This window comes from Sciurus vulgaris (genome assembly GCF_902686455.1).
Source record: "Sciurus vulgaris genome assembly, chromosome: 2".
NCBI lineage: Eukaryota > Metazoa > Chordata > Mammalia > Rodentia > Sciuridae > Sciurus > Sciurus vulgaris.
The window spans coordinates 200598765-200624744 of record NC_136462.1 but is presented as its reverse complement, the minus strand read 5'-3'; positions in this window follow the sequence as shown (position 1 = coordinate 200624744).

Genomic DNA, 25980 nt, shown 5'->3' with positions numbered 1-25980 from the left:
TTAATGTTTACAGTAGCACAATTCACAATTGCTAAATAATTGAATGAGCACAGACGTGATGATGGATGAATGAATTAAGAAAATGGTATATATACACAATGAAGTTTTACTCAGTCATAAATAAGAATGACATAACAGCGTTGGCTGGTGAGTGGTTGAAATGGAGAACATTGCTACATGAAATCAATCAGACCCCAAAACTCAAAGGTCAAATGTTTTCTCTCATAAGAGGAAACAAGAGTAAAATGAAGAAAAAGAAGGAGAGGAGGATAGGATATCCTAACAGAAAAGGGAAGCTCAGTGGTGTATAAGGAGGGGAAGAGACGAGTGGGGGACGTGCAGAATGAACTCTTTAAAACTCATGTTATTTCCATGTATAAATATACTTCATGGAATTTCAACTTTATGTATAACTAAGATGAACCAATCCAAAATAAATAAATAGATGAGTGAAAGGAATTCTACTAGAGTTGCGGAAAGAGATGGAATGGGAGATGGTGGGGAAAGGAAGGTGTCATGAACCGAAACCACATTCCATGCATGTGTGATTTTGTTGGGATGAACCCAACGACCGTGTATAAATACAATGCTCTAATTAAAAAGAAAAAGCCCACATACAGAACATTGCAAATGGTTAAAAACAAAATAATGTGAAAACATTACACCCTAAAATAAGTCTAAAATAAGTGTTTTATTTACACCCTAAAATAAGTCTAAAATAAGTGTTTTATTTTGATGATATGCCTTTGATTTGATTTGGAATGCTTTCAGGAGGATACTTTGTGTTGGAATAATCTGAAGAGTTTGGAAATACATTCTGCTTAGTGCATCATTTTCTACGACAGAAAAAAAGAGAACTGCCTTCATAGTAACCCAGAACTTCTAGTATGTTGTATCACTGTTCTCATTTGAATCTAAGAATTTTTTAATTTCTCCCCTGATTTCTTCTATCATCCATTCATCATTCAAAAGTGTATTGTTAAATCTCCATATGTTCGTATAACTTCAGTATGATTTTTGGTGTTGATTTCTAATTTCATTAAATTATTATCTGATAAGTTGCAAGAAATTATATCAATTTTTTTGTATTTGCTGAGAGTTGCTTTGTGGCCTAAAACATGGTCTATTTTGGAGAAGGTTCCATGAGAAGAAAAACTATTAAGCCATTGTTGAATACAATATACATGTCTAGTAAGTCCATTTGATTTATAATATTTTTCAAGTCCAGTTTTTACTGAGTTTATGTCTGGATACCCTATCTAACGGTGAAAGAGATGTGTTGAAATTGCCCACTACTATTATATTGGGGTCTATCTGAGATTTTAAATTCAAGTAGTGTCTCTTTTATGTTATTAGTTGCGTTCATGGTTAGGGTATAATTATTTATTATCATTACATCTTCTTGTTGGATTGTTCCCTTTACCAGTATGAAGTGACCTTGTCTCTTGTGATTAATTTTGGTTTGAAGTCTGCTTTGTCAGATAAGAGAGTAGCTATTCCTATGTATGGGCTCCATTCACATTCTGCCAGCCTATGTCTTTTAACTAGAGAGTTGAGGCCATTAACATTTAAAGTTATCATAAAGAGATATTTGTTAATTCCTACCATTTTGATTTAATTGAAGTGTTTAATTTGGTCCTGTTTTGTATTTGATTAACGACTCTTCAGGTTATATTGTTCATTTGTGAGCTCTGAGGTTTGCTTATTTTTTATAATTTTTAATCAATTTTTTGTTCTAATTGGTTGTACATGACAGCAGAATGCATTCATACATTTTGATAGATCATACATGAATGGAGTGTAATCTCTCATTTTTCTGGTTATACATATTGTAGGATCATATCGGTCATGCAGTCATACATGCACATGAGGTAAAAACATCTTGAAGGGCATCTAGGCTGGTTCCACAGTTTAGCTATGGTGAATTGAACTGCTATAAACATGGATGTGACTGGGTCACTGTAGTATGCTGATTTTGAGCCCTTTGGTTATAAACCAAGGAGTAGGATAGCTGGGTCAAATTGTGGTTCCCTTCCAAGTTTTCTGGGGAATTGCCATACTGCTTTCCATAATGCTTGTACCTTTTTGCAGTCCCACCAGCAATGTATGAGTGTACCTTTTTTCCACATGGTCGCCAAAATTTATTGTTGCTTGTATTCTTGATAATTGCCATTCTGGGATGAGATGAAATCTTAGAGTAGTTTTGATTTGCATTTCTCTACTTGTAAAGATGGTGAACATTTTTTCATATATTTGTTGATAAATTGTATATCTTCCTCTGCAAAGTATCTGTTCAGTTCCTTTGACTTTTATTGATTCAGTCATTTGTATTTTTGGTGTTAAGTTTTTTTAGTTCTTTATATATCCTATAGATTAATGCTTTATCTGAGGTGCATGTGGTAAAGATTTTTCTCCCACTCTGTAGGCTCTCTCTTCACATTATTGATTGTTTCCTTTGCTGAGAAGAAGCTTTTTAGTTTAAGTCCAAGCCATTTGTTAATTCTTGATTTAACTTCTTGCACTTTAAGGATCTTGTTAAGAAAGTCAGATCCTAGGCCAACATGGTGAAGATTTGGGCCTATTATTCTTCTATTAGGCACAGGGTGTCTGTTCTAGGGCCTAAGTCTTTGATCCCCCATGAGTTGAGTTTTGTATGGGGTGAGAGATAAAGGTTTAATTTAATTTGTTACGTGTGGCTTTCCATTTTTCCCAACACAATTTGTTGTATAGGTATCTTTTCTCCAGTGAATGTTTTTGGCACCTTTGTCTAGTATGAGATAACTGTATTTATAAAAAAAAAAAAAAAAAATACCTTCTAGAACTAATAAATTCAGCAAAGTAGCAGGATATAAAATCAATACTCATAAATCAAATGCATTTCTATACTTCAGTAATGAATTCACTGAAAGAGAAATAAAAAACACTACCCATTCACAATCACCTCAAAAAAAGTAAAATACTTGGAAATAAATCTAACTAAAGAGGGAAATACCTCTGCAATGAAAACTACAGAATACTAAAGAAAGATATTGAAAAAGACCTTAGAATATAGAAAGATCTCCCCTGCTTCCAGATAGGCAGAATGAATATTGTTAAAAGCATTATACAGATTTAATGCAACTCCCATTAAAATTCCAATGACATTTTTCATAGAACTAGAAAAAGCAATCATGAAATTCATTTGGAAAAATAAGAGACCCAGAATAGCCAAAGTAATCCTTAGCAAGAAATGTGAAGTAGGAGGCATCACAATACCAGACCTCAAACTATACTACAGAGCATAGTATTGGCACCAAAGAAGACATGTACACCAATGGGGTTTATATCTTATTTCATCTATGTGGAGAATTTCTTTAAATAGGTTCTATATTGCTGGCTTAGTAGTCAGGAATTTTTTTAGTTTCTGCTTATCTTGAAATGTTGTTATTCTCATTTTAATTTTGAATTATAGCTTTGTTGGATATAGCCATCTTGATTGGCAGTTATTTTCTTTCAGGGGTTAGAACACACCGTTCCAAGCCCTCCTGGCTTTTAGAATTTGTGTTGAGAAACCAGAAGTAATTCTGATTGACTTGCATCTAAATGTGACCTGATATTTTTCTTTTGAGGCTTTTATAATCCTGTCTTGTTCTGTATGTTATACATTTTAATTTTTGGAGATTATATTTTTTAATCTTGTCTATTTGGGGTTCTGAATGCATCCTGTATCTGGATGCCCATCTCATTTTCAAGATTTGGAAAATTTTGTTACTTTCCTGAAGAGGTTATCCATTCCATTAACCATCTTCCTCACTTCACTGATTCTTAAATTTGGTCTCTTATTTTTGTCCCAGATTTCTTGTATATTCTGGTCATGGTTACTTTTCTTTTCTTTAAAACTGTCTGAATGTTCAATATTAGCTACTTTATATTCCAGGTCTCAGATTCTGTCTTCAGCATGATCTGTTTCAAGTGAACATTTTATTTGATTTACTGTGTCTTATTTCCAAGATTATTTGTTTCTTTTTCAGTGCCTCTATCTCCTTGTTGAATTTCTCATTCCTATCCTGTAGTGACTTCCTTAATTCTTTCTGGTTGGCTTTCTATGTTCTCTTGAAATTCATTAATCATTTTTATATTCATTTTTTGAGTTATTTATCTGGTATTTCATTCACTTCAATATCTTTGGGGTCAGTTGCTGATGAATTATGAACTTTAGGAGGTTGTATGCTACCTTGCATATTATTATTTCTTGTATTCTGGTGTTGGAATTTATGCATCTGTTTGAATAGATGTATCTTCTACTCTTATTCATGGGCTTTTTTATAGTACAGCCTTCTCTTGCCGAAGTATACTGGGATATCAGGTTGTTGTGAATTTTTCAAAATATCTACAAATGGGTTTTGTAGTATAGTTTCCCTGTTAATTCTTTGGTAGTGATTGGTCTATCTAGATACAATGTATATTGTGTCAGAACTTGAGGATTTCACTTTCCTAGTAGGCTGCAAAAGGGATCTTTCTTATAGATCTGGTAATTGTTTTGTAAGCAGCAGGGTATGTAGGGTATACCCTCTGTGATTGCACTTCTTCCCTTAACTGTGAATATCTGAAGTGGAACAGGTGATCTGGATGAGACCCCTCCTAGTTGTGATGTCTACAGCTTTTGTGTTAATTCTCTTATTTGCTGTGGGTGGGAATGATAGGACCTGAAGTTTCCCCCCTCCCCATTCCTACTTGAGACTAGTCATTATTTGGTGGTTTTGTCTCTTTTCTTCTTTGTATTAAAGTATTGCTAAGGTTTGGTGTGGAGCAAGATATGCTGTATCTTGGCTGGATTTCACTCTGCAGCAAAATCTCTACCCTGTGAACCAGCACAGGGAGGGAGAAACAAACAATAGCAACAACAAAAGTAAACAATCTACAGCCTCAAAATAAATACCCAGTGCTCATCGTGAAATCTACCACACTAATTGCCCCAGAGAAATGGAAGGATCAGCATTTGCCAACAGCAAAATACAATAAACAGCCATGAACTAGATGTGGCATTAAAGTAAATAGCAGATATCAACTATGTCATTCACAGGTTTAACAACGACAACAACATGAATGATTGCCCCAGGATTATGTAAACCAAATAGTTCCAACAGGTGGTAAAAATAATGTTCACTAGGAGAACAGAAAATTTGACATGGAGTGTTATGGTTTGGATGTGAGCTGTCCCCCAAAATTGAGGGTGAGATATTGCAAGAAGGTTAAGAGGTGAAATAATTGGATTATGACAGCTTTAACATAATCAGGGCATTACTCTTCTGATACGTGGTACTAAAGTGGTAACTGAAGGCAGTTAGGGTAAGACTGAAGGGGTGGGTCCCTAGAGGCATGGTCTGTGGATATATATTTTGTCCTTGTTAAGTAGAGCTTTCTCTCTGCTTCCTGTTTCTATGTCTTAAGCTACTTTCCTCTGCCAACCCCTTCCTCCATGATGTTCTGCCTCACCTCCTGCATTGAAGAATGGAGTCAACAGTCTATGGACTGAGACCTCTGAGACTCTAACCCCACAAAAACTCCCTCTTTAAATTGTCCTTGTCCTGTCTTATGGTCGCAGCATTGAAAAAGCTAACTAAACAGGGAGGTCAAAAAAAGTTTGTGAACACAGAGGAAGCAGAAGGGATGTAGCAATGGATGACTACACAGGAAGGGGAGAAGGAGGAGAAAATATAAATGAAAGAAGCAGTAAGACAAAAGTCATAAAAATTCTAAAAATGAAGAAAAAAAGAAACAAATATGTATATTTGTATCAGGATAGAAAGAACACGCCACAGACACGAAAAAAGAGATTATTAATGAAAAATGAAACAACTATCCACTCTGAGGGGATCACTGCCTAAGCGCAAATGTCCTCCTTTCCATCTCTTCTTGGGCTAAGGGGAGAGAGAGGGGAGGGGGGAGGAGGGGGGAGGAGGGAGGAGGGAGGAGGGAGGAAGAGGAGGGAGAGGAGGGGGAGGAGGAGGGGGGAGAAGGGGAGGAGGGGGAGGAGGAGGAGGGGGAGGAGGGGGAGGGGGAGGAGGAGGGGGAGAAGGAAGAAAGAGATTGAGAATGCATGAGAGAGAGAGAGAGAGAGAGAGAGAGAGCACGCCCACATGAGTGTGAGGCCTGGGGTCCTTAACCTGTTCCTCTTTGGCGTTGCTCACTGAGCTGCCAGCGGGAGTGACCTACAACTAAAGATAGCAGAAACAGTTCCCAGCCTCCCTCCTCATCAGCATAAGGGACGGGATGGGAAGTACCGCACTGTCAGCTGGACTTCAGGTGTGACAAGATTGGTACCCTCCAGGAGGGGCTGCTGAGCTCTATGAGGGCGGCTGGTTGGTGGGCCCAGGTCTAATCAGGTCTCAGGGGCTTTACTGGGTGGTGTCCACTCTGGAGAGATTACATCAACACACCCCTAGGGCCTGGCAGATGCTGATTTCTGCCGGGAGTTGGGATCTCAGCAGCCTCCCAAGTTCCCGAGAATTTCAGTCCTAGGGCAGGGGAGCCAACACCCTACAGGTCTCCCATGCTCTGCTGCCCACACATATGGTCTTCTCAGCCTTAGTGCCTGACTGTATTCAAACCTGCCTGTTTGGTTTCCTGACCCTCTTCAGCTGCCAGGAGAGATGCCAGACTCAAATGGAAAGTAAGGTATACTCCCCTCCATATCTGACTTGAATCCCTGGGGACAAGCTTCTCTGTGCCTGTTTCGCTCACTTCTGCTAGGTGCACACTTGGCCACGTGGTTGGCACTTGCCAGGACAGTGTGGCGGTGTTTGCTACACACTCCTGTCTGCACAGCAGCAGCTGCAGTGGGGCCACCTCAGAATGGCTCCAACTCAGGTCCCTACTTGCCAGTAGAGAAATGGCACTTTTCAAACTCAAGTTCAAGGTGTGGCCTCTGGATCAGTTGCTTTTCTGATCTGCAGTTTTTTCTGTGCCAAATTTGCCCATTATGTCTCACCCTCTGTGTTATCCTTCCCCTCCTTGGTAAGCTGGAGCTTTGGTCACTGCTGCAACCAGCTTCACTCAGGGGACTCTTTCTGTGCTTTGTTGCATACACCCAGATTTCTGAGTCTCTCAGAGACTGTCTGACTGAGTTTCAGTGAAGTCCCTCTCTCAGCCACCTCACTGAGAAGCAGGACTGCCTCTGTTTGAACCCTGGGCCACAGACTAAGAAGGCAGCCTTCCTCTAGCCCACCACCTTGAATCTACCCTTGATTAATTCTTAAGTTTCAGAGGTTTTGATCCCTGGGTAGCTCCAAGGCAGAAACTTCATGGCAGAAGGGCATGGCAAAAGAAAGCTGCTTACCTCATGGCAGCCATGAAGCAGAGAGAGCTAGCAAGCCTTACATTTTTTCAATCTGTGATCTTGCCATTTATTTTTTTAGGATATTCCTATTTAATGGAATTACCATTGTGGTTGGATAAAGTCTCTTATGTTTAATTTTCTATTTGCCCCATTTGCTTTCCATTCCTTGTTAAGAACATTTTCCTGCCTTCCTGGGGCTGGGCTGAGCGTGGAGCTGAGCTGAGTGTGGAGCATGGAGTCTTAGGACTCTGTGCATCTCCACGACTAGCTCACGCATTGCCTCTCCCGCACTCCACTTCTGGGCTTACTCCCGTGTACGGCGCGGGCAGTGCCTTCCACTGGCTGCCTTCAGGTCACACTATGCCACTGCCTTGCGGCTGGTTCAGAGCACAGCTCTACCTTACCTTTCTTCTCCTCATTTTTGGGGTGCTCTTTTGTCACACATTTTATCATGATAGATATTTAGATCATACATCATTTTTAATATTTTTTATTTAGAAGGTCGACAACCTTCTATCTTTAAAGACCAGTGTCTCCTGCATTCCTTCAGATGTTCTTCCCTTGTTCTCATAGGTAAAAATTTCCACCTCACTGTTTTGAAAGCAGGGCAAAAGGCAGGCACCTGATTATCAAAGAAAAGGCAATGGGTGGCTAACAGCTAACCTCCTGATTGCACTTCTCCTGCCCCACAAGCTGCTAACAGCTCTGGAGATCTGCACTTTCCAACACAAGGAATTACCAATGATTGCCCCCTGGGCTGCTCTTTTCCTGCTTTTGGGCATGTATGCAGGAAAGGAAGAGAGGGTGGGGGTCTATAAAAAAGCAAAACACCCCCACTCCCACAGACACCAAAATCTGTGTCCCCTTCTCTCCAGAGAAGTCTGCCTCTCTCTTAAATAAAACTTGCTTTTATGCTTGCCTCAGCGTTTCGGGTGTTTAATCTTCAACACTGTGGGAATGAGGACCCCATCCCGATTTCCAGGACTGGTATCAGATGGGGGGTCATAGGGGACCATCACTGAGATAAGCTTCTCTGCACCTCACATCTTTCTGAGTTGCCTTTTAGTGTCTTCCTCTTTCCTCGTGTAGGACAGTATTGGGCACCTGTCAATTAAACGCAGTTAATGTAAGCCACCAATCTGAAGATTCGAGTGTAAGGGTTCAAAGCCTCTTTTGCTCCTAATCACGTGTCCTGCAGGTCAGGCATTTGGGTTCTGCCAAAGCCATTTCTCACTGTCCTATCCAGGCTGAGAGTGACCTGGTATCTAGACAGTGGTCTCTAACCCCAGTTTGCCTTTGGATACACAGAGACGCACAAAGGGTAAAGCGACTGTGAGATTGTGGCCAGGGCTACTCCCTGGGGAATCTCAAAGGAGTTTTCCCCTGACAGCCCAATGGGTATCCTACAGTGACTGGTCAATCAGGTGGCACTGGGCAGACACCCCAGTAACACACACACATCCTTGTGAGCTGAACTATAACTCTCCAGCACCCACTCCTCTCGAGCACTCTCCTCACCTCACTGATCAGACTCTAGCCATTGAGAGAGGGATATTTTACACGGAGTGGTTCATAAGGAAATGTCTGATTTCCAGTTGTTTGCATATTAAGCCCTTAGAGGTCTAGATATTCTCCCCACTGTTGTTTCTGTGCTCCTTTGAGCTCTGCTAGCTTCTTTGGCTGCAAAAAGGAAGGCTTATGTCCTTACCATTTTCAATTCACCTCTTCCATAAACTCCTCCAGGAAAAGTCTCTAACAACCACTAGATATCATTCTTAACCTCTAGGGATTCCTTTATCCCGTAGAGCAGAGGATACCCCAACATAGGTCAGTTTTTTCCCTATGGGTGATATATTTAGAAGTTTAAAGGTGGTAGGAGGAGATCAGTCATCACTGCTAAGTCTGAATCTTTCAGGGCTTGGCATGTGGCAAACAGAGACCTTTGCATTCTTATTGGTGAAACAGCAATAAATCCCACAGAAACAGGTAGTGAGGTGAAGGTTTTGTTGACCATCAGAAGCTCATTTAGGGAGATGTCCCTAACAAAATAGACAGTTTTCTCTGGCATGGACACCTGAGTTCTGTTTTATCTGACTCAGATGGAAGCTTAGTTCTCAAGAGTTATGCAGGTTCACCACTAGTCTGCATACTGAAAAATTGGGAAAAGCTTGACCCACAGATGCTCAAGAAAAGTGCCTCATTTTCTTCTGCTGTCAAGCCTGGGAGATGACCTAATCACAATTGCAAATTGTCTTATAATTTTCTGCATCCAAACCTGGGCTGTTTACCAACTGGGGAAATTGAAAATGGTCTCCAGAGGAAATATAAACTATAATAACACAACTTAAAAGACTGATTTTACAAAAGAAAAAAAATGTACGAGACCCTATGAATGAGGTTTTGCTTCTCAAACTCAAAAGGTTTCCTTATTCCTTAGCTTTCTGCCAGATTTCGCTTTCCCTTTCTCTCTGTCTCTCTCTCACATCTTAAATGTAAGTTTCAGAAGTGACTATCCAAAACAAGTTTGAGATAGAAGAGTAAAAATGGTCAGTTTTAAATTCAAACTGGTAAATTGCTATCTAATCTGTTCTGCACTCTGTGACTCTCCTTTCTTAACAAGTTCCTCCCTAAACACTATATCACAGAGAGGGAAATTGGAATGGTCTCATATATGTAAGTCTTCTTTATCTTGAGAACTTTTCCCAAGGATTTCAGGGCTCTCACATTCTTTAAATACTTGAACTGACTCTAATCTGACTCAAAAGTGCATTCTGATCTGATAAAGATGTTCTGTATATTCCTTTCCCAGAGTAATTATGGTCATGCCATTTTTTTTAGAACTCCTGGGTTTAATTTTTAAATTTTTGAGTTCATGATTTTATGACGAATTCACATTTGATCCTGCGTGATTAAATTAGTAATTTTTCTAATCAGTCTTATCTAACCATAGAGGTTTTTGTACACTGTCTTGTTCAAAGGCCGATTTTTCAAGGGCTAGTTCTCAAATACATTGGAAAGTCTCCTTTTACAGAATCCTAAGGAGGACATAGACATAGTGATGTTGGGAATAAATCTGATAGCCATTAAGGATAAGAGACCTTCTGAACCTTTCATTTCAGTCTCCACCATGGCTGTGAGATTTTACACCTGGCAAGTCCAAGTGTACAGGCCTACCCTCTGTTTAAGTAATAATGTGAAATTGATAGGCTCTACTTCTAACAGGTTAAATCTAACAGAGGCTTTAATAAACATTCGTAGCTCTGTCTTCTACCTGTGGACATCTACCTGTAAAAAGCTACAAGATCTCGTTTCCTATCTGTTTATGTGTGTGTGCATACCTGAGTATTGTCTTATTGTGTCTACATATGTGCTTGTGTCCATATATCATGTATATAGTATCAAAATTGGCATAAGTGAGTGCTCATAAATTAAATTTTTAAAAAAATGAATCCAAGTACCTTTTAGATCATGCAACTTAAAAATAGTTTATTTTAAATTAGAACAACATGAGAATAAAGATGCCTTTAAAATTACTAACTTACAAGTTTTTCTAGGTTGTCAGACAATTAATAGAGTCTTGGGTTCTACAAAATGTCCAAAATGTAATATCCATTGTTTCTAGGATTTTTCTTAAAAAGGGAAGCTATGTCTAATACTGTTAACAACATTTGTCTGATATTTTGCTTTTTACCACTAAAAATGAGTAAATTAGATTTAACATAAAAGGGATTAATCTTAATAAATATGTTTGTTAGAGGAGACATCTAATTTACAAAGTTAAAATGCTAAAACATCAAATGCTAAATATAAAATCAAGTATTCTTGACTTCTTAAATTCCATTAGAATATATTTAGACAATAACTATTTCCATAAATTGGTAAATGGAAAAAGTTTTAGATTCCTTTGTTTCTGTGTTTTCACCAAAAACAAAGAGTTTTTAAGAGTTAAGATCCTGACAGGTATAATTTTATTTACAAAGAATACAAAAGGATTCTGTTGGGTTTCAATTAAAGTGCTATAAAAAACAAAGTATTACATCTTATTAAAGTGGAGTAATTTATCTGAATTCAGAGATTTCATGAGGATTGTCTCAGGATGTAAATTTTAAAAAGGGCCTAAGAAGGTTCTAGGCATGAAAATATATTTTAGTATTGAAAATAGAAGGAAAAGAAATATTTCTGGATGAGAAAGTCTTTTGTATGGCAAAGAAATTGTAGAATGTGTAAGTTATGCAAGGTTTGTGGAAGGTAACTATCAAAAAGTTTCTGTGTAACCAAGTTGACTATAATTAGCGCAATCAGGTAAATTTATTCAAGATATTTTCCTAAGTTCAAATGTTAATGCACTGATATAAACCAAAATTTAATCTTGATGTGTTGAAGTAATAAGGATTTCTTAAGACTTTAATTGGCTCTTATCTAACAAGATAATTTTTTGTGTCTGTTAAGTTTTATTATTTAGAGAAACTAGTCTCAAAGGAATTAAGGTTTGTACAACTCTGGTTAACGAAGAGCTGTTGTTTTAGAGTATTACACTCCACTACAGATTCTAAATTTTTCTTTAAAACATTACAGTACATATAAGTTAACTTAGATTGGTTGATGTAAATCAGTTTAATTTTAATTTTTTAAATTGTTCTAATTAGTTATTGATGATAGTAGAATGAACTCTGTTCATTCATGGTGCAAAGTCATACTGGTAGTGTAAACATGCATTTATATATAATGGGAATAATGTGTTGCCGCCCCCGGCAACAATTGCGCGGGTATTTATCGGAGGTGGACTGGAATACTGAGCTACTTCTATTATCTTTCTCTTTAGTGCGCTGCTTTCTTGCTTGATTGATTTTAGAGAAAGAGAAGCTTTGAGAGAAAGGCTTTGCTTATAGAAAGAGAGACTTTGCTTTTAGAGGAAGTTTTTAGAGAAAGAGAGGCTTGCTACATTTATCAGAGATCTATTTCTTCTTAGGGTTCTGCTGTTTCTTCTTAGAGGTAGGTCCCGCAACCTGTGAACTAGGTGCTATCTATCTGAGGGCTAGCTGCTTCTTCTAGCTGCTTCTGCTTCTCTCTGCTAGCTGCTGCTTTTTTCCTTCTACCTACTGCCTGCTTATATTCCCTCCAGGAGGCAGAGGGAGGAGCCACGCCAGTTGAGATCAGGGGAGGAGCCAGCTGCCCTATCACGGCAAAGGTTAAAATGAGCAGGCCTGAGCAGGAGCACCGGGAACACCTGTGCACGCATTGTGTGCATGGACTTAATTGAATACGGCCAATGACAAAACACCTGGGTATGCTTATATTACTCAACCTCCTCACTGCCAATGTGATCAAAACAACCTCCAGCTGGCCACCAGGCGCCATCCTGGCAAAGCCCACATGGCACAGCCCCCAACAATAATGTTCATCCCATTTCACCGTCCTTCCCAACCCTATACATCCTCCCCTCCCCTCAGTCCCCTGTGCATGATCTTAAGTTCCTTCCTCCACAATTATGGATCAGTGTCTGCTTATTAAAGAAAACATGTATCCTTTGGTTTTGGGGGATTGGCTTATTTCACATAGCATGATATTCTCCAGCTCCATCCATTTATCTGCAAATGCCATAATTTCATTCTTATTTAAAGCTGCATAATATTCCATTGTGTATATGTACCACATTTTCTTTATCCATTCATCTGTTGAAAGGCATCTAGGTTGGTTCCATAGTTTGGTTATTGTGAATTGGGTTGCTGTAAACACTGATGTGGCTGTGTTACTGCTGTATGCTGATTTTAAGTTCTTTGGGTATAAACTGAGGAATTGGGATAGCTGGGTCAAATGGTGATTTCATTTCAAGATTTCTAAGGCATCTTCATACCACTTTCCATGATTGTTGAAATAATTTTCAGTTCTACCAGCAATGTATGAGTGAACCTTTTCCCCCACATCATCGCCAACAATTATTATTGCTTGTATTCTTGATAATTGCCATTCTGACTGAAGTGAGATGAAATCATAGAGTACTTTTGATTTGTATTTCTCTAATTGCTAGAGATGATGAATATTTTTGTATGTCTATTGACCAATTATATTTCTTCTTCTGTGAAGTGTCTGCTCAGTTCCTTTGTCCTTTTATTCATTGGATTATTTATTTTTTTATTTGCTTTGGTGTTAGATTTTTTGAGTTCTTTATATGTCCTGGAGATTAATGCTCTGAGATGCAGGTGGCGAAGATTTTCTCCCACTCTCTAGGCTCTCTCTTCATGTTATTGTTTCCTTTGCTAAGAAGAAGCTTTTTAGTTTGAATCCATCCCATTTGTTGATTTTTGATCTTACTTCTTGCGCTTTAGGAGTCTTGTTAAGGAAGTCCTAAGCTAACATGGTGAAGATTTGGGCCTGCTTTTTCTTCTATTAGGTGCAGAGTCTCTGTTCTAGTGCCTAAGTCTTTGATCCACTTTGAGTATAGTTTTGTGCAGGATGAGAGATAGGGGTTTAATTTCATTTTTCTACATATTGAGTTCCATTTTTCCCAGCACCATTTGTTGAATAGGCTATCTTTTCTCCAATGTATGTTTTTGGAATCTTTGTCTAGTATGAGATAACTGTATTTATGTGGGTTTGTCTCTGTGTCTTCTATTCTCTACCATTGGTCTACATGTTTATTACTGTGCCAATACCATGCCATTTTTATTACTATGGCTCTGTATGGTACTGTGATGCCTCCTGCTTCACTCTTCTTGCTAGGGATTGCTTTAGTCATTCTGGGTCTCTTATTTTTCCAAATGAATTTCATAATTGCTTTTCCTAGTTCTATGAAGAATATCATTGACATTTTAATAGGAATTACATTGAATCTGTCTAATGATTTTGGTAATATGTCCATTTTGACAATATTAATTCTGCCTATCTAAGAATATGGGAGATCTTTCCATCTTCTAAGGTCTTCTTCAACTTCTTTCTTTACTATTCTGTAGTTTTTATTGTAGAGGTCTTTCACCTCTGTTGTTAGATTGATTCCCAAGGGTTTTTTTTTTTTTTTGTTTTGTTTTGTTTTGCTTTTTCGAGGCTATTGTGACTGGGGTAGTTTTCCTAATTTCTCTTGCAGTGCACTCATCACTGATGTATAGAAATACATCTGATTTCTGGGAGTCGATTTTATATCCTATTACTTTTCTGAAGTCATTTGTTAGTTATAGAAGTTTTCTGGTAGATTTTTTTGGATCTTCTACATATAGAATCACATCATCAGAAAATAGTGACAGTTTGAGTCCTCTTCTATTTGTATCCCGTTAATTTCTTTCATCTGTCTGATTGCTCGGGCTAGACTTTCAGGGACTATCTTAACTAGAAGTGGTAAAAGAGGGCATCCGTGTCTTGCCCCAGTTCTTTGGGACAATGCTTTCCGTTTTCCTCCATTTAGAATGATGTTGGCCTTGGGTTTAGCATAGATGACCTTTACAATGTTGAGGTATATTCCTACTGTCCCTAGGTTTTTCCAGTGTTTTAAACATGAAGAGATGCTGTATATTATCAGATGCTTTTTCTGCATCTATTGAGATGATCATATGAGTCTTGTCTTTAAGTCTACTGATGTGATGAGTTGTTTATTGATTTCCATATGTTAAACCAACCTTGCACCCCTGGGATGAACCCCACTTGATTGTGGTGCACTATTTTTTTTCTGTGTTTTTGTATGCAATTTTTCAGAATTTTATTGAGAAGTTTTGGATCTACGTGCATCAGGGAAGTCTGAAGTTTTCTTTCCTTCATGTGTCTTTGTCTGGTTTTGGTATCAGTGTGATACTAGCTTCATGGAATGAGTTTGGAAGGGTTCCCTCCTTTCCTATTTCATGGAATAATTGAGGAATATTGGTGTTGATTCTTCTTTGAAGGTCTTGTAGAATCTCAGCTGAGAATCCATCTGGTCTTGTGCTTTTCTTGGTTGGCAGACTTTTGATGGCTTCTTCTATTTCATTGCTTGAAGTTATTCTGTTTAAATTGTGTATGCCCTCCTGATTCAGTGTGGGTAACTTGTATGTCTCTAGAAATTTATCAATATCTCTGATATTTTCTATTTTATTGGAGTATAAATTTTCAAAATAGTTTCTGATTATCTTCTGTATTTCAGTAGTGTCTGTCATGATACTTCCTTTTTCATCATGAATTTTAGTAATTTGAGTTTCCCCTCTTTTTCTCTGTTAATGTGGGTTAAGGGTTTATCAATCATACTTACTTTTTCAAAGAACCAAGTTTTTGTTTTGTCAATTTTTTGAACTGTTTGTTTCAATTTCATTGATTTCAGCTCTGATTTTATTTCCTATCTTCTACTGCTGTTGGTATTGATTTGTTCTTTTTCTAGGGCTTTGGGATGTAATTTTAGGTAATTTCATTTTTTTAATGAATTAGCTCAATGCAATGAACTTTCATTTTAGTACTACCTTCATAATGTCCCAGAAATTTTTATATGTTGTATTGGTATTCTTATTTACTTATAAGTATTTTTATTTCCTGATTTTTCTGCTATCTATTCATTATTCAATAATATGTTATTTAGTCTCCAGGTGTTAGAGTATCTTCTATTTTTTATTTTATCATTGATTCATAGTTTCATTCCATTATGATCTAATAGAATGCAAAGTAGTGTTTCTCGTTTTTTGTATATGCTAAGAGTTGCTTTGTGGCATAGCATACAGTCGATTTTAGAGAAGGATCCATGTGCTGCTGAGAAGAAAGTATATTTGCTTGATGATGGGTGAAATACTCTATATATGTCTGTTAAGCTAAATTATTGATTGTATTATTTAGTTCTATAATTTCTGGATCTATCCAGTGATGAGAAATGCATGTTAAAGTCATCCAGTATTATTGTGTTGTGGTCTATTTGATTCTTGAAATTGAGAAAGGTTTATTTGACATACATAGCTGCTCTATTGTTTGGGGCATATATATTTACAATTTTTATGCCATATTGATGTATATTTCCCTTAAGCAGTGGAAATGTCCTTCCTTATCTCTTCTAACTGACTTTGACTTCAAGTCCACTTTATTTGATATTAGGATGAACACCCCTGCTTTTTATGCAGTCTGTGTTGGTGATATATTTTTTGCCAACCTTTTACCTTCAGTCTATGGATGTCTTTTCCTAGAAGGTGAGCCTCTTGGAGACAGCATATTGTTGGGTCTTTTTTTTTTAATCCAATCTTCCAGTCTATATCTTTTTTCTTGATGGTGCTGGGGATTTAAACCAGGGTCTTGTGCCTATGAGGCAGGCCCTCTACCAACTGAGCTATTTCCCCAGCCCAGTCTATGTCTTTTGATTGATGAGTTTGGGTCATTAACATTCAGGGTTATTATTGAGATATGTTATATATTATCAACAATTTTGGTTTATTATCATTTTTAATTTGACTTAGTTTCTCCTTTGACTGACTTCTCCCTTTAGTATAGTTCCACTCTTTGCTGGTTTTCATTTTTTTTATCTCCTCCTCATGGAATATTTTTCTGAGAATCTTCTGCAGTGCAAGATTTCTAGTTGTGAATTCTTTTAATTTTTTTTTTTAATCATGGAAGGTTTTTATTTCATTTTCAAAGATGAAGCTTAGTTTTGCTGGATGAAAATCTTGGTTGGGATTCATATTCTTTCAGAGCTTGGTGTATGTTATTACTGGACCTCCTGGCATTGAGGATCTGGGTTGAAAAATCAGTTGAGATCTTAATTGGTTTCCCCCCTATATGTAATTTGATTTTTTTCTCTTGCTGCCTTTAAAATTCTATCTTTATTCTGTGTGCTAGTCATAATGTGCCTTGGTGTGGGTCTGCTGTCATTTTGTACATTTGGGGTCCTGTAATCTCTTTTAGTTGATTTTCCATTCATTCTTTAGATTCAGGAAATTTTCTGGTATTATTTCATTGAAAAGATTATATATTCCTTTGGTTGTATCTCCAGGCTTTTTTCAAAATTCAGTCCTTTCATGTTATCCTCATATTTCCTGAAAGTTCTGTTCATTTTTTATCATCTTCTCTGTACTGCTGACTTTATTTTCAAGAGTATATATTTTGTCTTCATTGCTTGGAGTGCTATCTTCCAAGTGGTGCAGTCTTTGGTGATACTTTCCAGTGAATTTTTAATTTGGTTTATTGTTTCCTTCATTTTGAGGATTTCTGCTTGATTCCTTTTTATGATCTCTGCCTCTTTACTGAAATAATCCTTTACTTCCTATATTCTCTCTGATACCATCCTTTATTTTGAAGATCAGTATAACTATGTACCTTCTAAACTCCTTCTCTGACATTTCTTCTACGGTGTTGTCTATGAAGTCTATTGTTGGGACATCTTGGTTTGTTTGAGGCACTTTGTTCCTTTGTTTCTTCATGTTGTTTGTGTGTCTTCCCATCTAGAAGTATGCATCTGAGGCAGTACAGTTTCTACCCTGTAGGCTTCAGCACCTCATCTTTAATGGGGAGACCAATATTAACAGCACCCAATGCAAACGATATACAACCATAAACCAAATAGGTCCTATTAAGGTGTCTATGGTTTTGTCACAATAAACAGAAATGTGTTCAATTATTGCTGCAATATAAATATTAAGCTTGTTAAAAGGGCTTACCATTTCAAATGAAGGACAAAGAGGGAACAGAAGTAGTGTAGGATGTGATGTTTATGAGGGAGAAGAAGAGAAGATAGAGGTAAAAATTTATAGTAGGAGTGAGGACGAGTCAATAGTGGTTGGTTCCAGGTCCTAGCTTGAAGCAAGTGAGAAAGAGAATCTAGAGATAGATAAGAGAAAATATATATATACAGATTTTTTAAGTAAAAATGTAAGAATACACAACAAAACTGTAGTATCCTATTCAGACATCCCATTCTTCAATAAATGGATGCCTGAAAAATATTTGGATTCAAAGATTGTAGAGATGTGAGGGGGGTAGAAATCTCTACAGAATATTGAACAATTGCTTCCATTGGCTTCCAAAATTTTTCTCAGCTTTCCTTCTCCATTGATAGGTGGCTTTGTCTGAAGTTTGATGGTAGCTCCAGTTAGTGGGTGCCAGACCAGTTGGTGGGGTGAGCAGATGGCAAAATGCCCTACGCCCTCTTCCAGTCTTCCCACCTCTTTTAGCCCGCCCCTTGTGTTTCCACACACTACAGGAGTCACGGAGCTAGAGAAAGGTGAGTTTTTCCCAGTTTCTCCAACCTGTGCTCCCCCCAGTGAATTGCCCCCAGTTTCTGGCTTTCCACAGGCTTCCCAGGTCCAGACTGGCCCATGCAGACCCAGTGGCAATCTGGTGGACCTGGCTTCAGATTCCCCAGGCTCTGCCCTGCTGCGCTCCCAAGATCTCAATGCCATTTCAATTTGCAGATTGATATGCTCACACAAAGGAGCAGCCCTGCAAAGTAGCAGCAGATGGTAGCCACTAGCACACCCAGCATGAAGACCTCAGGTGCTACCAGACCGGCAGGTACCCCAATAATAGATCTCCAGGTCCTGACTGATGTCCCCAGACTGAGGCAGCCACACTCTGAGATGGTGGTGGTGGCAGCAGCAAACCTGCAGGCCCCTTGATTCTGGGCTCACAGGCCCTGCCTTTTGGCCCAAGATGGTGGTGGCTGCACGTAACCAAACCTGAGATACCTCCAAAGTGGACTTCCAGGCTGCAGCAGACAGCAGGCGCTGCAGGTAGTCTGTGGGCAAACGGTGGGCTATCAGTGGGTGGATATTGGGTGGTGTATCAGTGTAATTTTGGTGCTGTTAGTAGCTTCTTTGTATAATAGATGTATTCATCCTCCATGTATGCAAGCCTTTAAAATATAAAGTTTAGAAGGGCATTTTACCAAACTGGTGTTCTTCAAAGCAAAGTTTGAAATAAAGATTTGGGGTTATAAAATTGTGTCGTTTCATTCGATTATATAAATTAAATGTGTCTTTGCTCTTGTTAATTCATTTTGTATTTTCCTTGTAAACTTTGCAACTATTGTTTGTTTGTGCCTTGCCGAAGTTCAACTTCTAATATAACAACCTAAGTCAATTTGAGAAAACAGGCCATCACCTATAAGATACACAGGATATAACTTCCAGTATTCATACTGGCCTCAATTAAATGAAAGGGCTAAATAAATGTAAAGTTAAGGACATTAAAGTTAAAATCCAGTACTCATTCTTTAAGACTCATGAAACTGGCTTGCTAAATGTTTTAAACCAAAACTTAGAGACTAAAGTTAGGGAAGTTAAAGGACCAAAAAGGAAAACAGCCAATATTTGACTCTTGCCCTCTGACCCCAGGGAATGGTTTGAACCCAGGGAATGAGGGGACTTCTTTAAGGGCTTTGCAACTCTGGGCTACATGACCTCCTGATCGGGGGAACAATGAGACCACAGGGAGCAGCGCAGTGACCAGTGCACCTGCTGTAAGGAGGAGGGTCTCCGGAGAGGGGAACATTTCTGATGCTTCCAAGGGAAGACCCGTGTGATCAGCAAGACCCTGACCCATCCTGGCAGATGGCACTAGAGAAGCAAAGAGGCTTTGCCGCTGCCCGCAGCAATTTGTTACCGCCTGCAGCAACAATTGCACGGTAATTTATCGGAGGTTGACTGGAAACTGAGCTACTTCTACTATCTTTCTTTTAGTGGGCTGCTTTCTTGCTTGTTTGCTTGTTTATAGCATTACCTTTTAATACTTCTTTTTTATCCTTTATCATTTGGGTCTTTAAAATTTCTGACCCCATTTTTTCTTACTATGCCTCGCCCTTAAACCGCTGTGGCCAGACTTCTGCGAGGCTCCTACTTTCCCTCACCTTATTCCTGCAACGCTCCTCAGTTTACCCGCCGTGCCTATTCCTGGAGGCAGATTGAGAATTTTCCCTCGCCCTATTCCTGCAAGGCTCCTCAGTTACCCACTGTTCCGATTTCCCTTTTCTTTCTTTTATCCCAGCGGTGCCTCCAAGGCTTTACCCAAATTCCTGAAAGTGACCCCTGAGAACACTCAGTTGACTCTTAATGGTAGATAGGAACAAGGTCAATTTGACCAGCTTGTTTTTAAACACCTGGCAAGAGAGTTATAACCCAAGCACAGACATACCTGTGCATTTGGAAGGAAAGATAATAGTTCTTTTAATGTAACATAAAATGTACACTTGTATCAGTCCCACCAAGAGTAAGTAGGCTGGAGGTTATGAAAGAGGGATTCTTAGGTCGGAGTGCCTGATAACTATCAAAAGAGACCATCAGAATCAGAAGGTTTTTTAAATCAATTTGAGACCTACAAATCTTCTTAACCTCCTATATAGGCAGGCTTGATCTGTGTTTGCTAGTATGATTTTCTAGCCCAAGTGACAGAAAATAAGGGATATCAACTAAACACAGAGGTTATGTCAATAGAAAGGTACTTAGCAAAAATCAGATGACATTATACATCTTAACTACATCTTAAGGGAGCATCTGTGACAATATTAAAACTAAATGTTATGTTTACATTCCTGATAACTCTGGCAATGTAACTAATAACCTTCAAGATATACATTCCCAAACAGAGGTCAGCTTTATCATGGGATCAACTTCTTAACTCTTGTACCTCCTAATGGAAAACTTGCTGGTCTCTATCATCATTGTATTCATTGATTTTTTTATTAATATGATTCCAGTTCTCACATCTTCTTGTTTCTCTCATAGAACACCTGCCTCTCAGATGACTTTACAACCTGTTCTTTCCAAACCAGACTTTTACTATGGACCCCTTGACTGACATGAAAAATTCCTAAAATGAAAACTCAAGCTGCTGGCCCACATTGCCCCCTCTCAGCCTGAAGCAGCCAGAGCAGTCGCTGCCCATGTCCTTTACAGTAGCACCTCTCCTGCCCAACTGACTGCTAACACCTCTGGAGATCCACACTTCCCAACACAAAGAAATGATAACGATTACCCCCTGGGCTGCTCTTTTCCTGCTTTGGGGAATGTATGCATGAAGAGAGAGGGGTGAGAGTCTCTAAAAAATCGAAACTTCCCCACTCCCATGGACACCCAGCTCCCTGGGTCCCCTTCTATCTCTGTCTCTCTCTCTTAAATAAAACTTGCTTTTTATGCTTGCCTCATTAATTCTTGGATGTTTAGTCTTCAACAACAGGGAATGAGGACCAAATCATGATTTCCAAGACTGGTGTCAGTTTTCCTTCTCCCCGAGGGACTTCAGTACTTCTTTGGTGTGATGCAGTGAGATTTTCTCCGAGGGTTTGCCTGTCTGTACAAGTCTCCATATCATCTCTGTTTTTCCAAGATGCCTCTGAACAGAGTTCTGAATGCCAGCTTTTCCTATCTTTGGGGATGTGGTTGTTGCATTGTCTTGGCTCACACAGCTTCCGGTACCAGTCTGTTGAAATTGTCATCTTTGTGGCTCGGACGCCTTCATGGTTTCTGTGTCTCCATTCTTTGTTAGTGACTGTGATGCATCTGGGTATATTTTATTTTGCACACATCCTGCTTTGAGTTCTCTGAGTTTTTTTTTTTTTTTTTTTGGGGGGGGGCGGTCTATGGATTGTTACATTTTATCACTTCTGAATAAATAATCACTGAGGGTTTTCCACATGTTTCTTCCTTGATTCTCCTCTCTCTCTTCTCCTTTAGGACTCCTCTCACAGGAGATTCAGGTCATGTGAGACTGTCCTGCAGTTCCTGGGTGCTCTGTTCTATTGTTTATTTTTCCTTTATTTGCTTCCTCTTTGTGCTTCAGTTTGGGAACCCTCACTAGACCTGCGGCACACCCTGCTCCCCCACTCCTCCCACAAGACATTGTAGGTCTTTGTCCTATACACATGGGCAGGGGTTGTTTCCCTGAACCTTCCTGGTCTTTCTTTCTCATGTGCATCCAGTATTGGTGAGAGAGTGTGGAGCACTGTGTCCCGGACTGTCCTGCTAGCCTATGTCAGCCTCTAAGATTTCCTACAGCTTCAAAACCATAGGCTGGACAAAAGATAGCCTTTTAAACAATTGGTGCTGGGAAAATCTTAGAAGAATGAAATTAGACCCTTTCCTCTCACCCTGCACAAAAATCAATTCAAAGTGGATCAAAGACCTCAAAATTAGACCAGAAACCATGTAACTTCTAGAAGAAAACAGGGCCAAAACTCCAGCATATAGGCACAGGCAACAACTTTATCAGTAGAGCCCTAAAGCTCAGGAAATAATATCAAGAGTTAAAAAATTGATGCTATGAAATTAAAAAGTTTTTGCACAGCAAAGGGAACAATTAAGAATGTGAACAGGGAACCTCAGAATGAGAGAATATCTTTGCTATCTATCCACTCTTCTAACAGAAGATTAATATCCAGAATATATAAGGAAGTCAAAAACAACACACAAAAAATGAAAAACCCCCAATAAATAAATGGGCTGCTGGGTACAGTGGCATACACCACTGATCCCAGGGGCTGAGGAGGCTGAGGCAGGAGGATCATGAATTCAAAGACAGCCTCAGCAACTTAGTGAGCCCCTAAGAAACTCAGTGAGACCCTGTTTTATATAAAATACTAAAAAGGGCTGGGTATGTGTCTCAGTGGTTAAGTACCCCTGGGTTCAATCCTTGGTATAAAAAAAAAAAAAAGACAAATGAACTAAACAGACATTTCTCAAAAGAAGAAACAAAAATGGCCAATGAATAAGAAAAATGTTCAACATCTTTAACAATTAGAAAAATGCAAGTCAAAACTACACTAAGATTTCATCTTAGAATGGCAGTCATCAAGAATACTAACAATAATAAATGTTGAAGTAAGTGTGGAGAAAAAGGGACATTTTTACCCTGTTGGTAGGACTGTAAATTAGTGAAACCACTCTGGAAATCAGTATGGAGGTTCCTCAAAAGACTAGGCATGGAACCACCATGTGACCCAGCTATACCACTCCTCAGTTTCTTTCCTAAAGAATTAAAAGCATTATACTACAGTGATACGTGCATTCCCTTGTTTACAGCAGCACAGTTTGTAATAACTAAACTATGAAACCATCTTAGGCGCCCATCAGTAGATAAATGGATAAAGAAAGTGTGGTATACATACATAATGGAGTTTTACTCAGTTAAAAAGAAGAATGAAATCATGTCATTTTCAGGAAAATGGATGGAACCAGAGACAATTAAGAGTGAAATAAATCAAATTCAGAAGGTCAAGGGTCATATGTTTTCTCTCATATGTGGAAGCCAGAGAGGAAAAAGGAAAAGAAAAGTGGGGGATCTCATGAAAAAAAGAGATAAATCAGCAGAATAGAGGAAAGGGTCCAGGAGGAAAGAGGATGGAAGGGAAAGGGGAAATTCTGGGGATGATATTGTCCAAATTATATTATTTATTGTGAGCATATACAAATGTATATTAGCAAATTCCACCATTACATACAATTATAATTCACTAGTAAAAATATGAAAAAAGAATTGTTCCAGTTTTCTTCTCTCCCACCTGTCATCATTTGACAGTGCTCACCTCTTCCTCCCATCTTAGAGAAAGGTGACAGTTAGTATGTGCTCCTCTCTTTAAAGGAACTCCTCATGTCCTGGAATCCACTTCACTTGGTGGCCTTATAAGCTCAGCTTTTAGAGGGGGCTCAGAAACACTGACAACCTCCCAGTTTACCCAGGTTCACACAAAAGCCATGATCCCAGAGGCCATCTACTGCCAAAGGAGAAACATGACTCCCCACATCAGACAGCTTTGGAGACTGCCTGGATAACCATCACATCAGCTGTGCTGGGAAATGTCACCCATGCTAGTTCAATCAAAGAGGAAGAAATGGCAAAAACATTGACAACTAAGACATAAATGAAGACATTCAGCTGCAGGCAAAACTTCTGCTTTTCACTCATAGATGGTTGTCAGTTCCCCAGTTCCCCAGGTTCTTGCACAGCACACCCTGGGAAGACAAGCTGAAGGTACCCCACAAAGGTCAGGTCCTTGTGTTCAAGGAACTTGGTGTTACCTGAATGTCTTTGAATTAAGTGGCTTTATCTTTCAAAATTCATAGTAAGTCACATATTTGTTGCTCTACCTTAGACATGTTCGTGATGTGTAAAATAAAGATACCTCTTATTTTCTAATTGGGACCTGCGAGGAGTACCAGGTGTCCCTTTACTCCACTGGGTCCAGCACTTGGACAACCTCAAGAGTGATGGCCCTGCCAGAGAGCAGTCATCCCACGGATGACACGTATTCTGATCTCACCCCAGCCCATGTCACCTCCCCACCCACCATGTTCTGTCCTCTGCTCCATATGTGCCCTTCTGATCCCTGAAACTCAGAGAGATAGAGGTCTATGAATAAATGTGCAGCACTGGCAACCTGATTGGAAATGAGCCCCACCAGTTGGTGCCACCATGTGCTGGGGACTATGTGGGCACTTTACTCTCTCTCCCACTCGGTCCAACCAAAGAGACATCGTTCCCCTCATCCTAGCTGTAGCCAGGAAGTTTAACTGATTTTTGAGTGATCACATTGCTGCCCTGATCCCAGGCCTCATCTTTTTAGGCAGAGGTTTGGAGGGTAATTATTCCCAACTCACATGCAGCCCCAAAGCCTCTTGATTTCTTCATGCACTGAGCCCTAGACAAATAATTGATGTTATCATTTTCTTTTAACACCTTCTCACTGGGGTTGCTGTGGTTCCCTATGGTGAGCACCCACTCAGCACAACCAGTAATAACCCCCACTAGTTCACAGGTAGGTTCCTGGGATCTTTGGACAGAGGATGGCCATTCTGACAGGTCAACCACAGCATCCTTAGTACAGACATGTGAGAGCAGCCAGGGCTGCTGTGTGGACCACAGGGATGCGGACGGTGAAATGACAAGTCGTGATCACAGTGATGAAAATGACGTTAGCAAACAGAAGTTTCCTCTTTCCTAAAACAGTTTCTTTGCTTTTATGGACAGAGTAAAACATGTATCAAGAATTCCTAATGTAGGAGTCTTCCATTAGGACTTGAATTTCGTTTCCACAGATTCACACATGGAGGTATCACAGCCTGCAGCACCACAGAAGGTGACCTTGACTGGTCAGCTGACTGAGGCCAAACTAGAAGAGGGTCCTAAGTCAACTGATCAGTGCCCTTGCACAGCGGGGCTTTCTGATGGTGTAAAGACACAGAGCTGCCTTAGGAACATGAAGGCAACTTCCCACCAGCCAGCTGCCCAGCCCCGGGAAGCTTACAGCCAGGTTTAAGTAACACCCAGCATGTCACAGCAGCTGCCGGGAAGAGGCCATCTGTCCCCTTGGCCTCCAGTCTCCCACAGTGGTTCCCTGAGACAGGGGAACCCCCTAGGGCAATGCTCACTTTGTGCTTCATGCAGACTTCTGGAGAGATGCACCTGAGAGTCTCTTGACAGTTGAGAGCTATGGAAGGCGCTTTCCAGATGTTTGGATGGAGGCCCAGTGGTCCTGGTGGACCTTGCCTGGTCCAGATTTTGGTACGTGGATGGCCATATCTGAACTGGAAAATGGTTCACCTCTATGAGGGTGAGGCATGTGAGTTGCCCATCTCCCGACATTTGTGACCCCTGCTCGTGGCTGCTTTGGGGCACGATATTGGCATTAGGAGCTTGGGTCTGGTGCACAGGACAGAGGGTGGTCATTGTCTGGAGCAGGTGGAGAGCAACTGACGCATGCTGTAGCCTCAGGCAGAGTGGTCTTGAGTGCGCTGCACGCCAGAACC